The sequence below is a fragment of the Heloderma suspectum genome, chromosome 3 (assembly GCF_057233095.1).
Source record: "Heloderma suspectum isolate Gila_16-S chromosome 3, 16-S_ref, whole genome shotgun sequence".
In the NCBI taxonomy this organism is placed as follows: domain Eukaryota; kingdom Metazoa; phylum Chordata; class Lepidosauria; order Squamata; family Helodermatidae; genus Heloderma; species Heloderma suspectum.
The window spans coordinates 68,429,489-68,453,465 of NC_139460.1; positions in this window are offsets into that span (position 1 = coordinate 68,429,489).

A 23,977-nucleotide genomic window follows, 5' to 3' on the forward strand; every position below is an offset into this window, starting at 1 on the left:
TTTCAGACCTTTTAACTCCGGACGTTCTCAGGAGGAAAGCAGTTTTGCAGGGATACTTTCAGCCTGACTGATTTCTGGCTTTGGGCACCTGTTTTTGTTCACACACCCTCATTCAGCACTGCTTGCCCAGTAAAGCTTGTCATGGCAGAACAACACCCATTCTTCCTGTTTTTCTTTTTGAATTCATCCTGATGCTAAGGATCCTTGCTCCCCTTCCATTTGTACAACCATGGCAACTGTGTTCTGGACAGCTCTCTCTCTCTCTCTCTCTCTCTCTCTCTCTTCCTAGTTTCCATTATTCCTCATCCTTCCTCCCCTCATATACTAAAACACAATCACTGCAGCTGCCTTGAGCTTGGCACCACCCTATTTCTCATTCCCTCGGGGGAAAAAGCAGGGGGAAGGTAAATCAGCAGCCACAGCAGCAATTTCAGTGGCAATTTGGCAGCAAAGTGTGTGTGTGTGTGTGGGGACACATGGAGAGATGTACAAAAGGCTATCAAGGGCTGTATGTGACCCATGAGCCCAAGTCACCCACCCTTGCACTAGCAAAACAATGCCTCCTCTACTCTTATGTTTTTTCTGCAAGTATTACATTGAATAGATCCCTGAGTTTGTGCCCTCTTCTATATGATAGCTCTTTAGTCATTTGAAGAGTCCTATCATGTTCCCTCTCCTCCAGGCTAAACATACCCAGTTTCTTCAACCTTTCCTCACAGGACTTGTTGTCCATACTGCTGACCATCTCTGTTGCACCTTTGAATTTGTTCCAGTTTGCCTACATCCTTCTCAAAATGCTTAGAATTGGATACATTTACCTTGATTTCAGCAAAATATTTGACAAGATCCCCATAATATTTTGATTACCAAACTAGTTAATATGAGATGATAATACCATTGAATATAATACCATACTTGAAGAGTGCTCATCAGTTGGGCTATGCACTGCTTTCTGGCCTGAAGCCCGATCTCTGAGTCAAAACAGGCTGCTTTGGGCTGCCTCCAAGTCGAGGCGGAGGGGGGCCAAAGCAGATTGGGTCACTCTGAAGTGCTTTGGTGTGGCACCAGCAGCAGTGGCAGCAGTGGCAGTGGCAGCTTCCCTGGCGGCAGCGCTTCTCCCATGGAACAAGGGCCCAAGTAAGGAGCTGGGGGCTGGACAGCATGTTTTTTTTTGGGGGGGTGCGAAGTGAGATTTGGATGTCTGAATCCTGCTTTGGCTTTGTAGGCCGAGATGGGTAAGGCCCCCCCCCCCCCGACTCAGCCTGAAGTGGCTTCTGAGTCAGATGAGGAGGTCCATGCACAGTCCTACTCATCAGTGGCTTCTCATTAACTGTAGGCTAGTTTTAAGTAAGGTGTCACAGGGCTCTGTCCTGGGTCCCGTACTCCTCAACAGTTTTATCGATGACTTAGATGAAGGAGTGGAGGGAACCCTTATGAGATTTGCAGATGACACAAAGCATGGGGGCAGGGGGTAATGCTTCAGAAAACAGGAATAACAGTCAAAATGACCTTGATACAATGGAAAATTGGACTGAAATTAATGAAATGAAATTCAGTAGAGACAAATGGAAAGTCTCCATTTATGCAAAATAATAATAATCAAATACACAGCTATAGAATGGGGATACCAGACAGTAGTACACTTGGAAGGGAGACCTGTATTGCCATAGATCACAAGCTGATCATGAGTCATCAGTGTGATGTGGCTGCAAAAAAGGCTAGTGCAATTTTAGATTGTGTGAACGCTTTCCAAGTTGCAAGAAGTTATAGTCTACTTTATTCTGCACTAATCAGACCTATTCTGGAGTATTCCCATTGGAGATCCAGCAAGCTCCTTCTCTTTATGCCTTAGGCATCAGCTGAAAATTGCATTGTTTAGAAATGTCTCTCAGTCAAAATGTTTCTTTTGATACTTTAATATGTGCCACCTTTATTATTGCTGCTGCTCCTTTTGTTTTTTTTGCTTCATTTATTTGGGTTATGTTGTTTATTGATTACTGTTTTTATTATGGATGTTAGCTACCTTGAAGACCCAATTTAGGATGGAGCGTCAGGCTAGAAATGTTTTAATAAATAAATACCAACTCGCATGCAATGTGATAGTGTAAAGATAGTTGATTATCTGTGCTGTACTGAATTGTAATATTGCCAATGTTATAGGTATAACTTTCAAGTAGAATGGTATTTGAACCTTGTGTGTACTGGAGTTTAAATTTAATCCTTTTAAGTAACTTTTTTATATTTTTTTCATTTTTTTCATTTTTTTCTTGCTTTTTTCTTCCTTCCCCTTCTCCTTCTGTTTTCTTTTTTCATTTTTTTCCCCTCTTTTTCATTATTGCTGTGTCCTCATAAGAATACTGTATTGTTGGGAAACTGTAGATTCTGATTAGGTTGTTGGTACTGTTTATTTCATTTATAAAGATAAAAATAGAATAAAAAGTATTTTCTAAATAAATAAATAAATAAATAAATACACAAACAAATACAAACTCGCATACAATGTGATAGTGTAAAGCTGGTTAACTTAATACACCAGCTGAGTTTGGATATAATACTAAACTCGTACACACACACACACACACACACACACACCACTCTTTCCTTCTCTAATAAAGCTGCAAGGAAGAGTTTGGAAGCTTTCACTTTCATACATTCATTCATTTCATTCATTTGTTATATTTCTATACTGCCCCATAACCAAAGCTCTCTAGGCAGTTCACAATTTTTTTAAAAAACACACACATTAAAATACAGTATATAAAGTATAAAACCATTCACATAAGGACATAAAACAGATAGCACACACAACAACATATATTTAAAACAATTTAAAGCAATCAGTCAGAGACAATCAAGACCTGATCAAAAGACTCGTTATATGTTCCCAAATGCCTGAGAGAAGAGGGCACTTTTAATCTGGTGCCGAAAAGATGACAATGTTGGCACCAGGTGGACCTCATCATTCCATAAGTGGGGAGCCACACTGAGAAGGCCCTCTCCCTTGTTGCCATCCTCCGAGCCTCCCTCAGAGGAGGCTCCCGGAGGATGCAGAGCATAGCGTACGGGTCGGTTCATGCTGGGAGAGGCATTCCATCAGGTACTATGGCCCCGAGCCATCTAAGGCCTTGTAGGTCAAAGCCAGCACCTTGAATTGGGCTCAGAAATATACAGGCAGCCAGAGAAAGTGGGCCAGAATCAGTGTTATATGGTCAGACCACCTTGTCCCTGTTATCAGTCCGGCCGCTGCATTTTGCACAAGCCGCAGCTTCTGACCATCTTCAAAGGCAGCCTCGCATAGAGTACATTGCAGAAAACTAGCTTGGAGGTTACCAGAGCAGAGACAACTGAAGCCAGGTTATCCCTGTCCAGATAGAAGCATAGCTGGGCCACAAACCAACGTTGGTAGAAGGCACTCCATGCCACTGAGGCTACTAGAGCCTCAAGTGATAACGATGGCTCTGGGAGGACCCCCAAGCTACAAACCTGTCCTTCAGGGGGAGTACAACCCCACCCAGAACAGGTTAAACACCCTCCATCCTGTCAGCACAACCACCCACTAACAGTGTCTCAGTCTTGCCTGGATTGAGTTTCAGCTTATTAGCCCTCATCCAGTCCATTGTTGCAGCCAGGCACCGACAGCCTCACCTGAAGAAGAGGTCCCCTTGGAGTTGCTCCTCCTCTTCACCATTGCAGCCTGCTTGTTCGGCTGTCTCTCGCTGTGGCCCAGACAATGGTGGTGGTGAGGGGGCAGACTCACTGAGGGAGGGGCCTGTTGGGGGTGTCTTGCCGAATGGCCCTGAAAAACCTGGAGCCAGCATGCTTTTAATGAATTCTACAAGCCCCCACCCCCATTTTTAGCCAAAATCATGGCCCCCTTTAGCCTTCTAAAGACATTAGCTAAGCTCTCCTGGGCTCCACTGTAATTTAAGAACTGAGTTTCTGGTTTTAAGTAAGTGACTGGCTGGTGTGTAGCCAACATTTTGTATGGTACATTGTTATGGCTAATAACTAAAACAAGAAAACTGCACTGAACTGATTAACAAGTCCAGGACCAAGAACAGATATTCTTGGCTGTTCTGCAACCTTTCAGCGGACAACCTGAATGGAGCTGACAGGCCAACAGTGGTCAACAGACTACAGTTTGAGAACTGGGCTACACAGGAGGTGAGCAGAAGATAGACTGGGGTCTAGTGGTAGATCTGCATGGGATTTACAGTAGATCAACAAAGGTTTCAACTCCCTGTCCCAATGGTTTAACACAGTGTGACCCTCCAGATATTGTTGGACTGCAACAGGGCTGGCCCTACCATTAATCAGAGTGAGGCAGTTGCTTCAGGCAGCAGATGCTGGGAGGCAGTGGGTAGGTCTCATAGGAGAGAGCTGTGTGCCAGGCAGCCTGCTCTGTGCCCTCCATGCTAGGCTACTGCCTTCAGGTATGGTGGGGAATTCTGCTTCATGGGCAGTGTTGAAGAAACAGCCCAATGGGCTTTTGCACATGGAAAGGGAGAGGGTGCCATCTTGTTATTCGGCTCAAGCAGCAAAATCCCTTGGGCCGGCCCTGGACTGCAACTCCCATCAGTCCTAGCCAACATAGTCAATATGGTAAGGAATGATGGGAGCTGTAATCCAACAACATTTAGAAGGCCACAAGCTGGCCACCCCTGGATTAACAAGAGCAACAACCCGAAGTCTTGTTTTCCTCTAGAATTAGGCTGCTGAAATCAAGAGAACTCCATGGCGGAAATTACTCAAATTAGAAGTAGATTTGTGTGTGAAAGGATTTGTGTAGAAGCTCCAGTTCTAGGACTGAAAACAAAGTGCTGGGGCTGAGCATGTGCTGAGAGACAGCTTTACGCTTCATTTGATGTCTGCATTCCTGAGCCACTGTGTGCATGCCCATGCCCTAAGATCATCCTCAGCAGTCCTTCTCCATGAGCCCCTGCCAAAGGAAGTGAGGCGGGTGGCTACCAGGAAGACAGCCTTTTCTGCTATGGCACCTTGGCTGTGGAAGTGGAATGAGCTCCCTAAAGAGGGTCGCCTGGTGCCTACGTTGTAGTCCTTCCGGTGCCAGGTGAAGACCTTTTTATTCTCCCAATAGTTTAGCATTTTAGCTTCCTAGCCTTTTAGCTTTGGTGTTTTAAATCTGTATTTTAAATCTCTGCTTTGCTGCTAGGTTTTATTCTGGTTGTACTGTTATATTGTGGTTTTAAGCTTTCATATTTTATATTGTTTTATGCCGTGCTTTGTGATTTTAATTTTTGTAAACCACTCAGAGAGCTTTGGTTATTTGGGTGGTATAGAAATGAAATGGATAAATAAATAAAATATGAAAAGGAGAAATAGAGCTGTGTGTCATCAGCGTACTGATGACAGTGAACTTCAAAACTCCAGATGACTGCACTCAAGGGTTTCGTGTAGATGTTGAATAACATGGGGGTAGGGATGTACGAATCCCTTACCTGGCTCCGCGTGGTGGTGGGGAGGTGCTCTGTCCCTCCCTTGGAATCCTCGATGGGGGGGGAGGCGCTCCGTCCCTCCCCCCAGAATCCTGCCTGGCCGGCTCTGCTCCACAGCCAAGCTGCAGAGCCGCTGGCCAGCTCCGGCCGCCCACAGCTGGACATCCAGCCGCTGGGCAGCCCTGCAGGGACGCAAATGGTGGCTGTCATAGCCGCCGCCATTTGCGTCCCTGTATTGAGTAACTGCTGCCATTTGCGTACACTGGGTTCCCTCCCCCCGCCGTGATAGGCTACGTAAATACTTATGTAGCCTATCACGGCCTCTGCAGGGATGCAAATGGCATCCCTGCATTAGCCGTGATAGGCTATGTAAGTATTTACGTAGCCTATCACAGCTATGAAGAGGAGGAAGCGAATGGCGGCCGCAGGATGGCCGCCATTCGCAAAGCAGTGTGGATGGGAGCAGGTAAGTGCTCCATTTCACGTGGCTTTCATGGGGTGGGGGTGGTGGGGACTTCGTCCCACGCGCCTCTCGTGGGTTGGGGGGCGGGGGCTTCATTCCGCAACAGATTTTGGGGGGCCAAATGCACTGGCATTCGGCCTCACTGAGATCCGTAGCGGAATTCTCTGATATCCCTACATGGGGGACAAAACCAACCCCTGCAGAACCCCATACTGGAGAATCCATGGGGCCAAGCAGTATCCCCCAACTACTACATTCTGGAGCTGACCAGCCAACTAGGAATGAAAACACTGCAATGCAGTGCCTCCCATTCCCAATTGAGGCAATTGTCCCAGAAGGATACCATGGTAGATGGTATCAAAAGCTGCTATGAGATCAAGGAGAATCAACAAGGTCACACTCTCCCTGTCTTTCTGCCTATATAGATCATCATATAGGGCAACCAAGGCTGTTTCCATGCCAAACCCCAGCCCCAACACCGACTGAAATGTATCTTGATAATTAGTCTCATCCAAGAGTGTCTGGAGCTGGTTGGCAACCACCCACTCAAGAACCTTGCCCAGGAAAGGAACATTTCTACTAGCCACTGTTCTTTGTCATGTGCAAACCTGGAACTGTGGTTAGCCTTAGCTATAGTTTCGAGGAGGGGTAGGCAAAACTTTTGGGCCCACAGGCACATTAGACACTTTGAAAATGTGTTGTGGGCACCACAAAAGATTGCCCGGGGGGGGGGGATCACAGAATAGTGAGAGTGGCCCTTCTCTCAATTGTATCTTTCCTCACCCCCACCCCTGGATTCTATCTTTTCTTGGCCCCCTCTCTGGAGTGTGTATTTTGTAGCCCACCCACCCCCTTCTGCAGCCTATGTCAGGATTCCTTACCCCCTGCTCAAGAATTCCTCCCCTCCCCTCCCCTCCTGATTCTGCCACCTATCTCTGTTCTCACCTCAGCAGACCTAATGAGGAAGCAACAGGAAGTACGCAGATTGGGAAACACAAATCTCAATACAACGAGTTCCACCCAAGCCAGGATATACATTAATGTAGATAACGTCTGAAACAATCCATTGTGCATATCCTGGCAGCAAAACCTGCATTTGCAGCAGCTAGGGGGAAAAGTAATCAAATGCTACAATCATCTTAATTGCTGCTCTACATCTCCATGATTTCCTGGCTTGTATTGTTATGTTTATCCATGTGAAAGAATGTTTGAGTAATACTGAGACTAGCTGGAGACAAAATCTATTAAGAAATCAGCCCTTAGATTGTTGATAAAGTGTGCTTTTTTGGCATCGAAGGCCTAATGTCATCTACTCAAATACAGAATGGTTCAACATGGAATATGTGTGGCAAACTGTTTGCAGTTACAAAACAATATTAAGCATTGCTCCGTTACAGAACTGTACTGCTGTGCTGCGAAAAGACTTCTACGGGGCTCCTTTAGACCTGTAAATGCTCAATTACCAGATATGGCAATAAGATTGTTTTTTAAAAAAAATGCTGTAAATGTGTGATAGTAGGAAAAAGACAAAGGAAGAAAGAATAAGCAGGAAAGGGGTAATGAAATAGAGCATTGCCTGTGCTGCTAAGAAACATGATACTGTGAGAGAATCTAACAAGCGATGAGGTCAACTTCCAGTAGGCAGTCAGACCTATGGTGATCAAAGGCAAACCACCACAGATACTCTCAGCAATGCAGTTGCAGCCAGAATTGTTACAAAGGAACTGTGTATATCTAGCCAAGACAGGTGAAAAACTAGCAGAGAAAAATGAAGTAAAAACAGGAACACCAGAGGAATTAATGTACACAAGACATTGCTGCTGCCCAATGCAAGAATGAAAAACCTATCAAAGGGAGGGAGATCCAAAACACATTTTGCCATTTCTAAAATGTGTGCCTTGATAGAAAGAGCAGGAAATGCTGGGCTGGCAGAATCAATTCCTCTGTCAGCTTAAGAGTATCAGCAGATATGTGGTAGGCAGAGGAACCATACAGCCCGAAGCAAGTAAGTAAGTATACAAGAGGAGAGGGAATAGCAGCAGGAGCCACAAGAGGAGATAGAGAGGACCAAACTAGATGTGCTGGGCACTTCTGAGATTTTTCCATCCAACTTTTAAATGAAAAGGAGCTACAGGAAAACTTAACCTGACTTTCTGCCATTTTCTTCAAATTAACCCTACACATAGGAGGAGGGAAGCAAACCCCTTATCTTTCACAATCACAACACAGAGCAAAAAGGAGCTGAGAGTTGATCATTTCAGTGGGCATAGCTGTTTTCTGCCAACAGGACTATTTGACTGTTGGCCCCAGAACTCCACTTGTAAGCTCAAGCTTCCAAACAGTTGTTCGTACTTGGGGGGGGGGGGGATTCACTAAAGGCACGATCCTATGCACATTTAGACAGAAAAACATCCTACAGTTCCCAGCATTCCCCAGCCAGCCATCATGGGAGAGTGTCCTGGTGACCATAGGATTGCTCAGAAAAACCCTTCTGCGGTCGGACTTTGACCAAGCACTTTGACCTTGGAAGGGGAGTTGGAGATCTGCCCCCTCTCCTCCATGCCCTTTCAGCCTGCACAGAAAGAACCAGGCCAGCTGCCCCCTCCCCTGAGGTCAGAAAAGTGACCTCAGAGAAAGAGGAAATGGGGCACTCTGGTAGGCAAGGAGGGAAGGAGACTAGAAAGGTCAGGATACAAGATATCCTGAGCCTCTTCCAGCCTCCTTCCCTCCCCTGCCAAAACGCTAGGGATGTTAGAGAATTACGCCACGGACTCCAGTGAGGCCAGATTCTAAAGAAGCCGGAATCCATGGCAGAATGGCCTCCTGCCCCCTGCCCCGCATGGAATCCCCCTGGGACAGAACTTACCTGGGGCAGATGCAGCGGCAGCGGCTCTGGCAGTGGCTCCGGCTGGTCTCCTGGCCGGCCGTGGCCGGGCTGCTGCAGCTGCCATTTGCATTCTTGCAGCTGTCATAGGCTACGTAAGTATTTACATAGCGTATCACAGCACAGAGAAGGGACGCAAATGGTGGCCGCTATGCCATTTGTGCCCCTGCTCTTTGCTGTGATAGGCTACGTAAGTATTTATGTAGCCTATCATGGTAAAGGCAGCCACCCAAATGGCATAGCAGCTGCCATTTGCATGGTTGCCTTTACCGGGATAGGCTATGTAAATACTAACATAGACTATCACGGCAAAGAGCAGGGGCACAAATGGTGTAATGGCCGCCATTTGCATCCCTGCTCTTTGCTGTGATAGGCTACATAAATACTTACATAGCCAATCACAGCTGCCTGCAAGGATGCAAATGGTGGCCGCTACAACAGCCTGGCCTCAGCCGGAACTCTGGCTGCGGTCGGCCCCAGCCAGCAGCTCTGCAGACTTGCCGTGGAAAGCCCTGGACCAGAATGGGGTGAGTAATCTGTATACCCCTACAAAACACCATTGCTAGATGGATGGAAAAGCCCATCTAGCAAAAATCACCAAAGATGGAGGATGGGGAGGTGAGTTTGGAGGCTTCTGAGTAGTGAAAGCGTAATCAATAGGATTGCGCCCTAAGTGGTTACTTTTATTCCCTGGCTGCCTCCACTAAACAGCCCTTCAACCTCTGGAGCTTAATTACTGGTCCATCCAACTCTTTGTACTGGATTGTGTGGTATGGCACTTAGGGAAGGAGTGAACACCAAGTGCTAAGAGATGTCGCAGCAGGAATCCATCCAGTGGGTGAAGTTCGCCAATCTTTTATCAGATCAGGCCCCCAGACTCTGGATCGCTTACCCATGACTTGATCTGTATCAAGTTAGGCCAGCTCACGGATTTGCATTCCCCCCACTTAAATCACCATTTATGCAAATTGTGGCTGCAATTTGTATAATGTATGCAAATTGTGGCCATAATTTGCTTAATTTGCGCAATTTGTGGCCGTAATATCCTTAATTTGGGCACCTTATGCCTGCAGCTACAATTTGCATAAATGGTGATTTAAGGGGAGGTATTTCGGGGAAAATCCCACAGCTTGGCTCATAAATACAAACTGAGCTGGAGGCTCTGGGGAAATCCAGTGAGCCCCAAAAGAGCAGGATTTCCCCACAGCAACCATCCCTTCAAGGGCTCAGAAAGAATTTTTCCAAAACCAATCAGAAAGAAATTTCCCAAACCAATCTTTGCTTAAATATTTAGTAAGACAACTATGTTGAGAATGTTTTTGAGAAAATACTAAAAAATGGGGAATGGGGAGGATGTATTTTATAACTGTTTAATAAGACCAAATATAAATAAGCAGAGATAAACACATTGAGTTGAACCTATTCTAGACTGTTTCCATAATTCAGCCAGTGCTTATCAATAAAGCAGGTTCCTTCCAGCTCTCTGAGTTCCGCTTCTTTCATCTGGATCCATTCCAGGTTTCCTTCCTGGCTTCTTTCTACAACAGTGCTCTATTGTCAGTTGGGGCTCTCTGAAAAATCTTGATCTGTGACTGCATCTTAACTTTCTCTTTTCTTAACAACCAATGTTTACTTATGAACAATATTTTCATTTCTCTTCCCAATTGGACCAAGAGTAGAGTCCTGGTTAAGTTTCTATTTCTTACTAATTGCCAGGTTCCTAAGCTAAACTTTTGGCACTCCTGTGAGTCCATTCCCTCCCTTAAATACTGGATTCCTGGGCTAAATGTTTAACCCTCTGTAAAGAAATGCCATGTATATTACTGTTGCTGTTCTGTACGCTATGGACTTCTGAAAGGCTATAATGTCTCTGCGTAGGCCTGAGGCCTAGTGTTGTTGCTGTGTTGAATACCTGTTTTAGTGGTAGCTGTTTGGTGATGTTCTGGAGTGGGAGAGAGAATTGCTTGTAATATTTTTAGATGGGGCTTGGATCAGGTAAATTCCATTTTGATTGGCTGGGGATTCTAGCTACGTGGAAAAGAGCAGTTGCGAAATTAGAGTTGACAGATACGGATTTCGGGAGTCAGTTGTTAGTCAAGGAGAAGGTCTGATAGTTGGTGGCTGGTGTTATATTATTATTTATTTGATTTACTTGATTTCTACCCTGCCTTTCTACCAAAAAAATGGCACTCAAGACAGCTTACAGGAATAAAATAGATTAAAATAGATTAAAACAATAAAATAGTAGACTGATATACAATAAAAACATGACAATTACTGTTTGTTTGTTTAAAGTAGGGATGTACGAAAGTCACTTACCTTTTCACCGGTGTGATTAGCGGTGGGGGGGGAGCACTCCGTCCCTTCTCCCAGAATCCTCCCTGGCTAGTTCTGCTCCACGGCGGCTCCGTGGCGCCGCCGGCCAGGGCCGTCCGCAGCCGGAGTTCTGGCCATGGCCAGGCTGCTGCGGACGCAAATGGCGGCCGCCATAGAGGCTGCCATTTGCATCCTGCCAGGCTGCCATGATAGGCTACGTAAGTATTTACATAGCCTATCACGGCAAAGAGCAAGGATGCAAGCGGTGGCCGCTACGCTGTTTGCGCCACTGCTCTTTCCATAAAAACAGCACTCAGCATAGCCTATCATGGAAATAGCAGTAGTGCAAACGGCATAGCTTTGCCGTGATAGGATACGTAAATACTTACGTAGCCTATCACGGCAGCCTGGCAGGATGCAAATGGTGGCCGCTACAGCGGCTGCCATTTGCATCCCCAGCTGCCGGCCGAGAGACCAGCTGCTGCCGGAGCCACTGCCGGAGCCGCCACTGCCGGAACATCCGCCCCAGGTAAGCTTCGTTCCGGGGGGGATTCCGGGGGGGGGATGGGAGGCCTTTCTGCCACGGGTTTCGGGGGGCCGAATGCCAGTGCATTCAGCCTCACTGAAATCTGTGGCAGAATTCTCCGCCATCCCTAGTTTAAATTAAAAACAGCACTCAACCCAACAGACACACTTACAGGCAAAGGGCCTCCTTGAATAAAGTACTTTGCCTGCTCATGGAAGGATAGCAGAGAGAGAGTGATCCTAGCTTCCCTTGGGAGGGAGCTATATACAGCCTGAAAGTGGCCACCGAAAAGGACTAGGAGAAAGCTGAGAAGAAAGTGAATAGCTAAGGCCTGAATATTATGCTATCCCTTATCTGTGGGTTATCCATACATGGCTCATGAAGATGAGGAGTAGGGAGAAGACGGCTGTGTTATTCCAGAAGGCTGCCCTAAGAACTTGCCCGAAGAAGGTTTCACCAGCAGGCAGTAAAAACCCAGATAAACGGCCCAAGCACCCAAGTTGCTCCAAGTTGCTCCATGAGTAATCTGAAATGGGGGAGGGGGTCCGAGTAACCCCATTATCATGGTCAGATAATTTCCTGGTAACATTTGAACTTCCGGCATTACTTCCCTCCTGCAGGAGTGGGGTCCGTCCCAGAAGACTGATGGAATCCAATGCATTTCTGACTGCTCTTGGGGATTTTCCAGTGGAGAAGGCTGGTGATCCAGCCAAGGCCCTAGTCTCACTGTGGGCGGGACTAGGGTGAGATGCAGAGGGCCACTGATTTGATTACACCTGCATGCCCTCTCTGGTGCTGTGGAGCCTGCTCTGCTCCCTGGTATACTGGGGAGCTATGGTCAATGAAACAGGCTGGACGTCGGCTAGAGTGCAAATGGCGCAAGAAGACTCAAAGTGAAGATAACCAAGTATGCTCTAGAGCACATAGCTGTGTGTATTGTGTGGTAGTGAGGACAGCAAAGAAGGCTTACTTTGCTGCCTCCATTGCATCCTCAAGTAGCCACACAGAAGAGCTCTTTCAGATGGTCCGGGGGTTGTGAGGGATGTCATGAGAGTCCAGTTGGGGCTCAAAGCCCGGCGAGAAGTTGCTGGTTTGGCCCCCCCGGACACCAGCTCATGGACCTAAGCTCTTGCCTGACTCATGGCGTGCTGAGTTGGGCAAGAACTCAGGTGCCTGCTTCCTCAGCAAAGAGAGGGGAAGAAGGCAGCACCTCTCCTCCTTCCCCCGTCCTTGCTACAGCAGCAGTGGCGCAGGACAGGCTGGTCGTTTTCCATACATTTTCCTGGCCTTATGGAAAATGACCAGCTTGTCCCTAGCCTCTGCTGCTGTAGCAGGTGGGGATGGAGGGAAGAAGGATGCACCTATCCTCTTCTCTCCTCCCCCCACTGCTGGAGGCCAGGGCGAGAGGCTAGGGGCTGGCGCCCAGGCCCCTTTTCCCGTGCAGGCCTTTGACAGACTGTGTGAGGAAGAAGGGAGACAGTGGCACCCCAGCGCTCTTGCCCTGGCATCCTCTAAAGAAGGCCAGGGGGAGCGGGTGGGGGCTGGACACTGTCACCTTTCTTCCCCGCTCCAGCCCTTGACAGCCGGCATGCGGAAGAGGGCCGGCAGCAGCACCCCAGCACTCTTGCTCTGGCCTGTTCTAGAGAAGTCCAGGGCGAGAGGCTGGGGGTGGCTGCGCCGAGGCCCTCCTTCCCCGCATCAGCCCTGAACAGCTGGTGGGAGAAAGAGGTGCAGCTTGCACAGCTCGCGGGCAGGCAGGGCGAGCAAAGAAGCTCACCGAGCAGGCCTAGGCTGTGTGAGCTGCAAGGGGGCAGTTCATCAAGCTGCCTGATCCCAAACGGAGATGGGGTCATCCATCCCTAGGGGCTGTTAACACTCTCCCCAGTGAATGGGGCCCTGGTCTCCTCAAGGTCCCACTGTGACCTTTTTGCATTGCACTTTGAGGACAAATCCCTTGTCTCTGCAGTGAATGTGATGCCATTGTTAGCACAGTTCCAGCTGAGGTGTCTGATGCTACCATCTATCTGTCCAATCTTGTGGGTAGTTTCAGTTGCTGCAGCCTGATGAGGTGGACAAGGTGCTTGCAGCAATGTGACCAACCATGTGCTCTCTTGATTCTTGCCCCTCCTGGCTTATAAAAGCTAGCTGAGGTGGTATGACTGGGTGGGTCCAGGGTATGGTGAATGCTTCCCTTTGGGAGGGTGGTCTCTGCTGTCCTTAAGGAGGCAGTAGTGTGAAGAAGAAACCCACTCTGGACCCAGTGGTGTTAGACAACTAATGCCCAGTTTTAAATACCCCTTCCTTAGGGAAGGTACTGGAGAGATTCATAGCGGAACAACTGCAGGCACTCGTGGAAGACACTGCTTATCTACACCCATTGCAATCTGGGTTTTGACCTGGTTATGGGACTGAATAAGCCTTGCTTGCCCTGATGGATGACCTTTACAAGGAGAGGGACAGGGGGAGTGCAATCCTGTCAATTCTACTTTATCTCTCATCACCTTTTGATGCCATTGACCATGGTATCCTCCTGGATCAACTCCATGGCATGGGCATTGAAGGCACTGTGGTAGTGTGGTTTCAGTCCTACCTTCAGGGTTGATTTCAGAAATTAACACTGGGTGACCATTCCTTGGCCCCTTGGCAATTGAGTTATGGAGTAGCATCTTGTCCCTGATGTTGTATATCATCTATATGAAGCCACTGAGAGCAGTCATTAGGGGATATGGCGCAAGGTATCATCAGTATGCAGATGACACCCAGCTCTATCTCCCTGTGACATCTGAATCAGGAGAGGCTGTACAAGTCCTGGATCAAGTCCTGGGCCAGTGTTTTTAACCTCCAATGAGTAGAGGACCAGGCACAGGCTATTCTAGAACAATCAGAAAGCTAGACACAAAAAGGGAATAGAAGCTATGGAAGGACAAGACTCTCCAGTGGTGTTTGTGCCATGTTTGTTTTCTTGCCTGAGAACAAAATGGCCTACATGTGCAACAAGTGCAAGCTGATCACGCTGTTGGAAGAAAAAGTAAGAGGACTGGAGCAGCGAGTGTCAACCCTCCAGAGAATAATAGAACAAGAAGAGTTCTTGGACAGATTGGTGGAATTACAGCAGCAAAGTGAAGAACAGAAGCTAGAAGAGCAACAGCAAGTTAGGCAGAAGTGGGAAATGCTGAGGTGAGGAAAAATGCACTACTGGAATTCACTGGAATTCGGCCTCACTGGAGTCCATGGCAGAATTCTCCACCATACCTATGCTGCTCCAGCTGGTCCAGGGACTATAAAAGCAAGCAAGCTCCCAGAGAACGAGCGATCAGAGCAAGTGGACAGGGAGAGCAAACAGGAGTTTGGCAGGGAAAGTCAAGGGGGAGGCCCCTAACATTTTTTTTATTTTTTTAAAAAACTTTTTTTTTACTTTATTTTTCTTGTAACACACACTTCCATACCAGTGGGACTCTGTTTTTAACCTCCAGTGAGTAGAGGACCAGGACCAGGCTACTCTAGAACAACCAGAAAGCTAGACACAAAAAGGAAAAGAGACTATGGAAGGACAAGACTCTCCAGTGGTGGTGACATGCAAGGTGTGTGCAATGTTTGTTCTCTTGCCCAAGAACAACATGGCCTACACGTGCAACAAGTGTAAGTTGCTGGAAGAAAAAGTAAGACATCTGGAGCGGCGCTGTCAACCCTCCAGGGAATAAGAGAACACGAAGAGTTCTTGAACAGAATGGTGGAACTACAGCAGCAAAGCGAAGTACAGAAGCTAGAAGAGCAACAGCAAGCTGAGGCAGAAGAGGGAAATGCTCAGGTGAGGGAAAATTCAGTAGAGAATACTCCTTGGAAAAGGGTGACAGTTAGGAGCAGAAGAACTAGAAGATACTTTGCACAAGTGGAGGCAGTGGAGCTATGGAACCGTTTCCAGGTACTTGAGGATGAGACTGGAGGACAGCCTGCAGAGGAAGAATTACAGGGGAATCTGCATGAGAGCAAGCAAGAGGCTGAAGGTCAGTCAAGCAGAGGTGATGAAACCAAGGCCTACAACAACAAGAAGAGAAGAGTAATAGTAGCGGGAGACTCCTTGCTGCGTGAGATCGAAACCCAAGTATGTCGTGAAGACCTGTGGACTCGCCAGGTATGCTGTCTCCCAGGAAGCTGGATTAGAGATGTGACTGAAGGGTTGCCTGCACTCATAAAGCCCACTGACAGGTATCCCTTTCTTCTCATCCATGTGGGAACAAATGATACCGCCAAGTGGAGTATGAAGAAATCATGTCAGACTTTGAAGTTTTGGGAAGGAAACTCAAGAACTTTGGGGCCCAGTTTGTTTTCTCATCCATCTTTCCAGTAGTTAGAGGAGGGACAGAAAGGGAAAGAAAAATACTCCAGGTGAATGAGTTGCTACAAAGGTGGTGCCGGCATGAGAGATTTGGATTCTGGGACCACAGGCTATCCTTCCTGGACACTGGACTGTTGGCAAGCGATGGGTTGCACCTCACAAAGGCTGGGAAGAATGTGTTTCACCACTTGTAAAGCCTCATCAGACAGCCACTTTGCTTTCTTGCATTTCTTTTTCTTTGGGATGGATTGAGTTGCTGCCTCCTGAACAATGTTACGGACCTCTGTCCATAGTTCCTCAGGCACTCTGTCTATCAGGTCTAATCCCTTAAATCTATTCCACACCTCCATTGTATATTCATAAGGGATATGATTTAGGTCATACCTGAATGGTTTAGTGGTTTTCCCTGCGTTCTTCAATTTAAGCCGAAATTTTGTAACAAGAAGCTCTAAACCATTTGGGATCAGGATACCTGAAAGAGTGCCTTCTCCCTTACCAACCTGCCCAGTCACTGAAGTCATCAGAGGGCATGCTCCTGGTGGTTCCATGTGGGCCTATGGCCAGATTGGATTCCACCAAGAGAAGAGACTTCAGTGTGGTGGTCTCCTTTCTTTGGAACTCCATGCCCCTGGAGGTCAGGTGCTGCTTCCAACACCTCCAGAAAACAGCTCTTTTCCAGGCAGCATTCCTTAACTGACAAGCCACAGTTGTTATTGGTATTCTGTTTTGTTGTTGTTGTTTAAACAATTTTAATATTCTTTTTATCTTTATCTTTTTATCAATTTACCTTTTATGGTCACCATTCTGGAATCTGTTTTAGATGTGGAGCAGTATAAAAATGTTGAAAATAAGTAAATACATAAAACACAAGAGGAGCTTTGGAGCCAGAGGAAGAGGGTACCTAAGAGCTGGACCTAGTTGTGAGTGTATTTGGGTGGGATGGATGTTTAGGGAATTTGACCTGAGGTAAAAGAAGTCATTAAGAGTCTTCTAGCAGCAATGGTGTCTCTTGAGCCCTTAAGAACTGTCAGTAAGCAGTCTTTTGAAAACCCCAAAGTAAATACTAGTATCCCCTTATGTACAAAATATCCCTGTAATAAACCATCTTGTTTAATAGTTCATCTTGTATCTAGTGGCGGTGCCCACCTCATGCCTAAGCCTCTTATACCAAGCTAGTAGGAGGTTTTTAAAGTATTCTATGAGAATTGGCAGCAGTGGAAAAGGATCAGCTTTTAGAATTCCATATTAAAATGGCCGAGAGTTCTTCAGGCTTTGAAACATAAGCATTTGCTAAAAATAAGAAAGCCCATAGGATGGATTGCTCAGTGAAGGAGCAATTTCCCCATATGTGGTGGCAGTGCTGGATGGAAAATACCCCATGCCCTCCTGTTAGCTCATTTCCCCTTAAATGTTAGGTAGCTTCCTGGGCTGAACATTTAACTTTTTTTGTACTTCCCACTCCCCTGTCAGAACAGCCTCAAAAACAAATAGCAACCATTTTGCAAAAGTAAGAGTCAAACACAAAATGGCTGAAAGTTTCACACATCTCAAAGGGCTTGCTTTACTTGGGTGAAAAGTTCCTATGCCTTAGGCAGTATTACATGTGGCAGTACATTTTTTATTCAAATGTTCATAGGATAAGTTCTTCTATTCATACATTATATTTTGAAATTAAAAAGGAACAACAATATTATAGAATACCTTCATTTGAAAGGTCAGCTCTAAGGAAATGCAAGCTACTATTTTTTTATTTTTTTTTTGCCCTCTCCATCTCTATTTCTCCCCCCAAACAGCAATAGACAAACGGTTTAATTGAATACCTGGGCAATTTAATGAGAACAGTTACGTGCCGACAAGCTGGTTAATAAGACTGGGCAGTCAGAATTGAATATGTTTAGAGAACAAATTGTAGTTTTTAACCCTGCCTGTTCAATTCCAAATTCCAGGCAACTCCCCCCTCAGGGTTTTCCAATCAACTGGGAAAGAATCCAATAACATATGTGAAATCATTCCCTCTCGCTTAACACTGTTTACCCATCCCATCACCTGCCTATTGAATAAAGCTAATATATATCCTATCTGGATTTTGCACTCCATCACTTTTTCTGATCTGCCTCCCCTTATTCTTCCACAGGACTGAATCTTTTACATTCTTTTCTACTTCTGTGTCATTGTGAAGGTCAACATTTTTCCTGCAGCAGTATATGTACAGTTATATACAGTTTTAAGCCTTTCTTTCTTGTTCTCTCCACCCTCACCCCTCAGGACTATTGCATAATTTTTCATGAGTATTTTCTGTCTAAAAAGAAGAAGTAGCCAGACTAAAAAATACAGATATAAGTGGTTTGGTGGTCTTAGTGAGTAATACCTATAACCTCTAAAGTCAGAGTGCATGGCTTAACTTTAACTCTTGGGTGTAACTGAAAAAGATTTATGGCATTAGTGACATTTCTAGACATAGTATTAGAGAACAAAGGAAGAATGTCACAAGAAAACTTCCAGGCAATGTATGGCATATTTTATTTTCCCCCAAAAGAAACTAGAGACCTATATATGTAGTCAATCAGTTTGTTATTTTTAGTGCTGTGCTGAAAATTCCTTGCACACTTTTTGGGGCATTCTCATTCTCATACAATTTGAAACAAAAGCAATTGCTTTTGAAAAGAAATTCAAAGGAGAAGAAAAATTCAGAAAAAAATCTCTTGGTTTGGGTTCAGGGTTCTTCTGCTTACCTTACTTATGAGGTGGCCCAGGAGTGACTATGAGTGTCCTGTCTTTCACTGTGCAATCATCTCTCCAGCAGCCTGTAACCTTCTTGGCTTTTTGCACTTCAATTAAAGCCCAGGGAAATACAACACAACACAGTTCCCATAAGGGTGTGGGTTTTTTTAGATTAAGAACCACAGGCAGCCTGGGAAGCTGCAAAGTTATGGTGAGATGTGTAATAGAAAGCGAAAACACACCCAGGACCCTTGGCCACTTCAGAGTGATAAGGCAGGCTCAAGAACAGCACCCAAAGAAATTCAAAATAAATTATAAAATGCTCTGAGAATAAGGAAGAAAGATGAAAGGCACTTTCATGGGGATAGCAAACTTTCAGGAGATTGGAGGACAGATTTTGGCACAGCACTAGGTCCAGTTCTTCTTTGGAGCTGGACAGAACAGTGCCCCTTCACACCTGCTACAAGGCTCTCAGGGAAGTAGTGGTATTATAAGCATCTGCACAGATACAAAATGTATCCATAAAAGTTGACATTTAGAAGACCTGGAGAAGGTGATGAACCCTGAAGAATGAAAATTATACCTGAGCCTAAAATTTTCAGAAGACATTTTTCTCAGAAAAGTTCTGAGATATTTCTTTTCTTACCCCTCCCTTAGAAATTAAAGGCTAGCTTGCAAAATTATCTCCAAACTTTCTTGACCATTTTTAATAGTGGCTGCCTTCCCTCCCCCACACCCCGCCACCCCTTCGCCCATGTCCAGAATAATGCTAGTTATGGGGCGTTGTGGAGAATGTAAAATGGAGACCAGGCTGCCAACACAGTTGCTGCTGTTGCCACTTGCAGATAGTGGTACTCCCCCCACATACACACACACACAATGTATAGGATAAAGAAAGACGGCTTCCTCCAGAAGATGGGAGTCTTTCCCATATGCGGGTGGGGAGGGGCAGACTTGCACAAAGGAAATGCAAATAGAAAATAAGGTAGGCAAAGAAAGCATTTTGAGGATCATATTGCTAACAACATCCGGGTGAACAATAAAGAACTCTTTAAGTATACCAGAAGCAGGAATCCAGCTTGGGAGGGAGTTGGACCACTGGGTAACAAGAGAGTTAGAGGAGTACTGACAGAGGATAAGGAGATTGCAGAGAAGCTGAATGAATTATTGTCAACTGTTTTCTCTGCAGAAAATGTGGAACAGATATCTATGCTTGAACTGATGTGTTCAGGAAGGGAGGTAATGAGGGAAACAGTGGTGACAAAAGATGAAGTTCTCAACTTTATTGACAAATTGAAAGCTAAGAAATTACTGTACCCAGGTGGCATCTATCCTTGAGTTCTTAAAGAACTCAAATGTGAAATTGATTGCTCATCTTCTTACAAAAATATGTAACATGTCCTTAGGATCAGCCTCTGTACCAGAAGACTGGAGAATGACCAATGTAACACCAATTTTTTTAAAAGGGAAAAGGGATTCATGGGGGATCTGGGAAATTACAGGCTGGTTAGCTTAGGAAATGATCCTGTGGCCCCTAGATAGCATTTGAGGGATCATAGGATAGTTCGGATTCCCAGATCCGAGGTTGGAGGCAATGCTATGACCTCAGAGCTGTCCCTGAGCTTGCCACAGCTACTACCACCATCCTCCTCCTTGCCCTCCTGGCCGGCATGGCTGGAATCTGCATGGCTGAGTCTGCAGGTCCCATGGCACCCTATTTTAAAAGAAAACTGTTTTACTTACACGTTGAGTAGCAACACTTTGAACCAATCAGAGCAATTTTGCCTTTAGGGGGAATATGGCCAATGAGGGCACAGAGTGGTCTTTATATTGTAAGTAAAATAAAACATAAGTAAAAAAAAAAACCCTTTTAAAATTGCAGGGAGGGGGCTGTGCTTGGTCAGGAGGAACAGCTGGAGCCTTCACTGCCATTTCCAACTGGTAAAAAAAATCCTGGAGTGGAAGATGGGTGAGTGAGCAAGTAGCTTGTGTGGGTGGCCATGGCAGCAGGCAGGTAGGCAGGCAGGGGGCTTCAGGTGGGGGTGGGGGTGAAGATGGGCAGCTTCAGTGGGTGGGCAGTTGGGTGGGTGCTTCAACGTTAGTGGCTGTGGCAATTTGCAGCACTATAATAAAGGCCCACTAGATTCTTCTGCTTTGGTGGGAGATTCAGGACAGAGAAAAGGAAGTACTTCTTCACACCATGCATGGGTAACCTATGGAATACACTTCCACCAGACATGCTAGCCGCCAATGTAGTCAGCTTTAAAACATGATTAAGCAAATTCATGAAGGATAAGGCTACTCATGATGGCTACTTACTACCCCCAGAATCAGAAATGCTATACCTCTGAATACCTGTCACTGGGGAACAACACTTGGAGAGGGGTTTTGCCTCATGTTTTGCTTGTGGGCTTCCCATAGGCATCTGGTTGGCCACTGCGTGAAACAGAATGCTGAACTAGATGGACCTTTGGTCTGATCCAGCATGGCTTTTCTTATCTTCTTATGTTCTAAAGAAGCTGTGCTACAACCATTGCTGATGGGGAGCTCTAACTGTGAGAAACAGTTGGAGAATTTCCTAGGGATGGCGGAGAATTCTGCCATGGATCTAATCATCATGGAACAAAGCCCCACCCCGTGAAAGGCGCGTGAAATGGAGCACCTACCTGATGCCATTTGCGCTGCTTTGCAAATGGCGGCTGCATCTGTGGTCGCCATTTGCTTCATGATTTTTTGCCGTGATAGGCTACGTAAACATTTACGTAGCCTATCACGGCTGACTGCAGGGATGCAAACGGCGGCGGCTATGGCCGCCGCCATTTGCGTCCTGGCAGGACTAGAGGATTCGCAGCCAGAGGGACGGGGCGCCTCCCCCCCAGCCAGAATTTGGGGGGGAGGGACGGAGCGCCTCCCCCCCACTGCAAAGCAAGCTTCGGGATCAGGTAAGCGACTTTCGTCCATCCCTAGCCATGATAGGCTACATAAATATTTATGTAGCCTATCATGGGAAAAAAAAAGGAACACAAATGGCAGCCGCCGTAGCCGCCATTTGCATTCCCTTTTTTTTGCTGTGATAGGCTATGTAAATATTTACATAGCCTATCACGGCAAAAAAAAAAGGGAATGCAAATGGCGGCGGCTACGGCAGCCGCCATTTGCATCCCTGCACAGCCCAGCAGCAGCCAGATGTTGCTGCAGGTGGCCCTGGCCGGCGGCTCCGTAAAGTCACCATGGAGCAGAGCTGGCCGGCGAGGATTTTGGGGGTAGGGATGGAGCGCCTCCCCCCCACCGCAGATGTCATGAAACGAAACAGGTAAGTCATTTCGTACATCCCTAGAATTTCCCCTTCCCCAGGAGATATTCAGTGAAATTGTCCTCCCACCATTTCTCTTCCCAAATGTAGGGTGAAGAATTTTAAGGAGCCATTTGCACACAACTCTAGTTATTTTCATGGTCAGTTCAAACTGCGCATAGACACTGTAATTGCAGTGAGTGGGGCACTTCCTAAGCCTGGTCAGCTCATGCCAGCCAGGTCAGGTATTTGGGGTGTGTGTGTGTTCTTTCTTCAGAATTTCCCCTCCATTGATATCAGTGGGGTTTGAATTAGGTGCACCAGCTCCAGACTGCTGTAGCTGAGGGGCCCAGTTCCGGGGCACCGTGGGGAGATGGAGGAGCTTTGGCTGCAGGAGATATAAAGTCACCAGCTCCTTACTCATGCTCTGTGCTGGAATACCCCGTTTTGTGGTCTCTCCCACTGGTAGGAATGCAGTGGTGGTAGTTCTATCTCTGCAGAGCTTTCTGGAGGAATACTGAAGGCCATGGGGTTGGATGTGTCCCCTGTACCAGTGAGGCTTCTCTCTGTTGTTGGAGAGGCACTCCTGCCCCATCCATTCCTAACCCCCTCAGAGGGCTGTCCAAGGGGGTTAGAATTGCGATGTAGGCTACTGTCTGTTTATTTCCCCTCCCCCCAAAAAAAATATTTTTGGGAAAACATGGTTAGAAATCATCTTGATATTGGGCTTTTTTATATGATCAATGTGTCAGTTTACCATTTGGCCAATGAAATATCCAATATGCCCAGTCAGACAATACGTTAACTTTTATTTACTAAGTACATTTAGAGTTTGAAAGGAAGTGTGGATGGTAAGGTTTCACTGAGCCATGCCAAAGAGGGGAGTAATAGCCAGGGTTCCTGGGAAGGTGTGTCCAGGAGCATCTCTACACCAGCCTACAATCCCATATTTAAAATGGAACTTTCTTGATTGCATTTTAAATACAGGATCATGACAGATTCCTTTCCCACCCACCTACCCACCACGCTTTCCCCCTCCTTTCCCCCCTTATCTGAGTATTCCACATGTTTCATTATACAGCTGCTAGATGGCGCTGTGGTCTAGGTCCTCTTATTGCAGTGTTTCCTTTTCCACAGAGGGAACTCAAGCAGAACTCAAGCGCTGTAATTTGATAGCTCAGTATCTCCAATCTTTTAAAAAATGGAATAAAGGCCATTTAGTGTGGGAGATTCCCTGAAGGTTAACAACATCATCTAAAGGACCCGCAAACGTCCGTGAGTAGCCAATCTCAATAGCAGGATAAAGGCTCTGAGTGAAGAAGCCCCAGATATCTGAGCCAGGAACTTTTAATTTATATGTACTTGTTCTGAAATACAAAGTAGTGTCAGAGATTAGTATATCTTCTGTTGTGCTGGCCCAGTTGTTAAAACCCTCCCAAGAGATGTTTATCTGACACTAACTCTGCTAAGTTTAAACAGTTATGGTTTCCTTTCCTGCGTTTTGAAGAATGATAGCTTTTATTGCTTCTATTTGATTTCTATGCCATTTTAGTGCAATTTTAATGAGTTTGATGCTATCATGCTTTTGTGTTTTTGCATCATTTTCCATTCTATTGTGTTTTAATGTGAAATACGCTTCATCTTCATAGCCGTGATATGCAGCCACCATTCGCTTCATCTTCATAGCCGTGATAGGCTATGTAAATACTTACGTAGCCTATCATGGCTAATGCAGGGACGCCATTTGCGTCCCTGAGGAGGCCATGATAGGCTACGTAAGTATTTATGTAGCCTATCACAGCAGGGGGGAAAAAACCCCAGGGTACGCAAATGGCGGCGGCTACTGCCATTTGCGTACACTGGGGGTTTTTCCCCCTGCTGTGATAGGCTATGTATTTACGTAGCCTATCAGGGCTCAATACAGGGATGCAAATGGTGGTGGCTACGACAGCTGCCATTTGTGTCCCTGCAGGGCTGCCCAGC